This window comes from Stegastes partitus, unplaced genomic scaffold (assembly GCF_000690725.1).
Source record: "Stegastes partitus isolate 25-593 unplaced genomic scaffold, Stegastes_partitus-1.0.2 Scaffold699, whole genome shotgun sequence".
Classification (NCBI taxonomy): domain Eukaryota; kingdom Metazoa; phylum Chordata; class Actinopteri; family Pomacentridae; genus Stegastes; species Stegastes partitus.
In genome coordinates, this window is record NW_007578430.1 from 42,911 (window position 1) to 48,134 (window position 5,224).

Here is a 5,224-nt window from a genome sequence, read left to right on the forward strand (position 1 = left end):
TTAAGTGTTCATCTAAGTGTCTCTGATGTGCATATCACTTTGAGGAATTACCTTTTTTTTTTTTACATTGTTTTTTACATTTTTTTATTCCGAGCATCACCTCTAAGTGTCGCCAACGGCTCAAAAGCAATAGAAACGTGCGTACATCTGAACATGAGCGTGGATAAGTGCGTAACGCCAAGTTTTTGTGCGTACGCACGCTTTGTACATGAGGCCCCTGGTCTGGTGGCCGGGTATGGACAGAGACGTGGAGACATTGGTCAAAGACTGTGAGGCCTGCCTTACCAGTGGTAAGACTGGCCCACCCCTGCCTCCACACTTACAGCCGCTGCCATGGCCCAAGGCACTTTTTACTCGTCTGTCTTACTGCATTACAACCTGCTCACAGGTAGCTGTGACAACACTCACACCTGTATACTCAGTGAGCACATCTTTGGTTTTCTATACAGGTTGATGGTTTACCTGCTGGGCATTACTGACTGTCCCACCTGCAATGGTGCCATTGTTTGCAGGTGTGAACCTGGTGGGCCTCCGCCTGGAGACGTCTTGGCTTGCTTCACTCCTTTAACCTCAGTACATCCCTGGTCACAGAGTGTTGCTCGGCCCCCAACTCCTGTGCTTTTTCCTTGGCCATAACCAGGAACTACCTCACTCTGGCTCTTTGGAAGGCTCTGTGACAGCTCTCCGATGTTGTGCTCCTGTACATCCCATGTTGAAGAGCAGACAAAAGATTGAGTAACCAATGAAGCCCTGACACCCCAACTCCATGGGCCACGTAATGACTCCCCAACCAGCCTCCTTGAGCTCCTCCATCTGGTCAGAGCACTTGGCCAACATCCACTTGTAGGCAGCTCCAAGCCCTTCCTCCCACAAGACAGTGAGCCCCATTAGCAGAACTTTCTTGCCAGCTACAGACCACATCACAAGGTCAGGCCAGAGAGATGTTTCCATAATCTCCTTCGGAAAGATCAACTCTCATGTTCCTTGCCATGATTCTTGCCATGAGTCTTGTCATGTTTTTCAGGCAGGGGATCTTGCAAACTGGAGCCCTAAGCTGGGAGTTTGCTTTCTGCTCTCATGCCTCTGCTACCGCTGCCAGCTTCCTCAACACCTGGTTGTGCCACCTTTCATCCCAACAAGATGTGTTATAGGTTAGCATGTGTTGCCAAAGGGACAGGCCTTGTCAGAGCCAAACTATTGATGGAAGTTTCGGAGACAAGGTAGGGTGTTGTAAGTTGCTCTGGTCAGGAGACAGAATGTGTGAGACACTTAAGGCAGTGCTGGACAAGCATTCAGAGGTATTTAAGGAGGAGTTGGGAACCCTTTCAGACACCAGGGCTTCTATTATTGTTGAACCAGAGATAACCCAAAGTTTTGCAAGCACAGGCCCCTCCCATTCGCAATGAAGGAAAAAGTAGAGGATGAGTTGAAGAGACTGGAAGAAGCAAAAATTATCTCTCCAGTGAAACATAGTGAGTGGGCAGCGCCAATAGTGCCAGTGGAAAAGAGAGATAAGTCACTTTGCCTATGTGGAGATTATAAAGTGTCACTGAACCAGGCAGCTGAAACAGACACCTATCCCCTGCCTAGGTTTGAGGAGCTGTTAGCAGCCTTGAGTGGAGGGAAAGCTTTCTCCAAAATTGATTCAGCGACAGCTTACCAGCAAGTGTTGTTACATGATGACTCAAAGAAGTACACTACAATCAACACCCACAGAGGATTGTTTGTGTACAACAGACTTCCATTTGGAATAAACTCTGCTCCTTCCATTTTCCAAAGGATAATGGAAAACCTGATGAAAGACCTGCCAGTGGTCGTATTCCTGGACAACCTGCTGATCATGGGACGGTCAGAGGAGGAACACCTGAAAAACCTACAAGACGTCCTACAACGCCTCGAAGACAATAGGCTACCAGTGAAATGCTCAAAGTGTGAGTTCAGTAAAAACTCGCACAGAGTACCTGGGTCATGTTTTGGATGAACATGGCATTCACCCTTCAAAAGACAAGGTGAGAGCAATACAGGAGGCTCCACCTCCAACTAATGTCAAAGAGCTTCAAGCTTTCTTGGGACTTATAAATTATTATGGTTGATTTGTACCAAAGCACGGTGTTGGCACCACTTTACAGAGTGTTAAAGGGACAGGTAACATGGAAATGGGCTGGGGCTGAGGCTGAACTGAACGCTTTCACTAAGTGTAATGAGCTACTGACCAGTTACCAAGTGTTAGCTCACTATGACCCCACTCTACCACTCAACTTAGCATGTGATGCTTCTGCTTATGGCATTGGAGCAGTTATTCAACACATTATACCAAATGGTGAGGAGCGGCCAATAGCGTATGCTTCCCAAACGTTATGTCCAGCGGAGAAAAAATATTCTCAAATTGAAAAGGAAGCACTTGGACTGATATATGGTGTTACGAAGTTTCACCAGTACTTATGGGGCAGACACTTTACACTAGTTACTGACCATCGTCCCCTATTCACACTGTTTGGCAAGCATAAGAGTGTACCGACGCTTGCTGCAGCCCACATCCAGCATTGGTCCATCATCTTATCAGCTTATGACTATGACATTGTTTACTGTAAGCCTGAGAATCACAGCAACGCTGATGGACTTTCTCGATGTCCTTTGCCTGAGATTAGCGACGCCTGGACAGCAGTGACAGCTGCCACCGTCCACTCCCTTTTGATGGAGCATTTACAGGGAGCACCACTCAACGCAATCCATGTTGCCAGGGCAACACGCACAGACAATGAGTTATCCCGAGTGTATAAGTATGTCATGGAAGGCTGGCCCAACCAAATAGAAGAAAACTTAAAGCAGTTTGCTACAAAAAGAAATGAACTACCCACAGAGCAAGGTTGTGTTTTATAGGGCACCAGAGTCATTGTACCCTCGAAAATGAGAGATGCAGTGTTAAAAGAGATTCATACGGCCCATCAAGGCATAGTGAAAACAAAAGCTCTTGCCCGAAAATATGTATGGTGGCCGAACCTTGACTCAGAGGTGGAACGGATCTGTAAGGAATGTGAGACCTGTCAGCTGGAGCAGAAAATGCCGTAGCAGGTTCCTCTGCATCTGTGGGAGTTTCCCGGGGAGTCCTGGAAAGACTGCATATTGACTTTGCTGGACCTTTTTTGAACAACGTGTTCATTGTAGTCATGGATGCTTACACTAAATGGTTAGAAATCTTTTGCATGTCACAAATCCCATCTCAAGCAACTATCACAAGGCTGAGAAGACTTTCGCCTCTTATGGTCTGCCAGAACAAATTGTGACAGGTAATGCTACTACATTCACATCTGATGAGTTTTAGACCTTTGCCAAGCACAATGGAATTCTGCACACCACCAGTGCTCCCGGTCATCTGGCAACAAATGGTCGAGCAGAGAAATATGTTCAGACTTTCAAAGTAGGTTTGAAAATGCTGGCTAAGACCACTTTTACCGTTGTGGACGAGCTCTCACTGTTCCTGCTGCAGTATCAGACGACGCCTAGCTGCACTACGGGACAGTCCCCTGCTGACCTGTTTCTTCACAGATATGTTCGCACAAGACTGGATTTCCTCAAACCGTCAACCAACAGGGTGGTACGTAGGAAACCGTATCAACAAAAGGATCTTCATGACCGCAGCGCTGTCGACTGTTCTTTTGATGTGGACGAAGTGGTGTGTCAACGCAGCACTGTGGGGGGAGGACACAAGTGGATTCCTGGACAAGTGGTGAGACAGACTGGTCCTGTGTCGTATGAGGTCCGAGAGCATGATTCTGACAGAGTACACAGATGCCAGGGAGACCAGACGTGGCCTCGATTTGTTGCTGACCCTGATAAAGGTGGCACGGGCTTACAGACTGAACTATCTCTTGGTGAAGGCTGTAGCAGTACATAGGATGGTGCAGATACTGCTAGCCTGACTCCTGAGTCCCTGGGACCTATACCAGTGGTTCTTAGGTGCTCAAAAAGAGTGGTGAATCCACCAGCGAGATTCATGCCATAAAACAGTACACCTTAAGTGCACTATATTCATATGAATGTACTTAATGCAGTAAAACACTGAATGTTATACTTGAATAATGTTGGATGTTAACATATTTTCAGGTTCGACTGAGGCTACATAATACTTCTGTTGTGGGTTATCAGAAAACTGCTATTCTTTTAGGAACAGTGTGTTCATTTACATTTTCAGCTGTTTAATGGAATAATTTTATTTACTGTTTCACAGTTTAAGAGGGGAATGATGTGGTGTATTCACCATATAATAATTGTGTGATGTTATGGGCACATGGCTTTTTGTACCAGTGTGAACACAGTAGAGACCGGGTGGCTGGGTTGCGCATGCGCATTGTTATTGTTGTGATGAAAAGCATGGCTATTAAAGAGTATGGAATGAATGTCTGCGTGCGTCCGCTTCGTAAATACACTGCATTAACAATCAGAAACATATATCTATATACAATGCGAATGTGCCCACCAAGTAAACCTTAACCCAACGTGCAAATTACAAGTGAATATTTACAAAATATATATACAATATAAAGGTAGCGGAAACAGGGTCAAAGGTAACAGGAACTAGACTCACTGGTGATGCCAGCAGGTGAGGAGGACTAAATGCTATCAGAAACAGAGTTAACAACTAAATGCAGATACACAGAAGCACAAACCCGAACATAGTATCTATTACGCCAGGAATGAATAAAAAACTGACAGACTACACTACACTACACTACAGAAAGCTAACACAAACAACACTCATGCTAACAGGACACAGTGGGAGGTTGGAGTTTACAGACAGGTTGACATGTGGTAGGGGAACGGCAGATGGCGAAGCTGGTGGTGAGGCAGATGATCGGTGGACAGGCATGGCGACCCGATGGAGATTGTTCCGGGAGTTTTGTCCAAGAAGATGCAAATGATGCAAATTAGCTGCTAGCTAACTCTGTTTCAACTAACTGCTGTTTCTTTTACATGTATCACAACATACAAATAACAAAGAAAAACAGACAAGATATTTTTTTGAGGTTGAAATTCAGTCAAATTCAATTTCAGTCAAAATATTTTTAGAACTTAGTTGTCATCCTGAATGAACACATTTATTAAGACTGAACAATATCTGAGATGCTTCAGCAACATATTCCCTGGATTCGGTCTAAATTGACCCAGACTGATCCACAATCAAACAACATCAAATGAGAACACCATATGCCACCAAGGACACAAG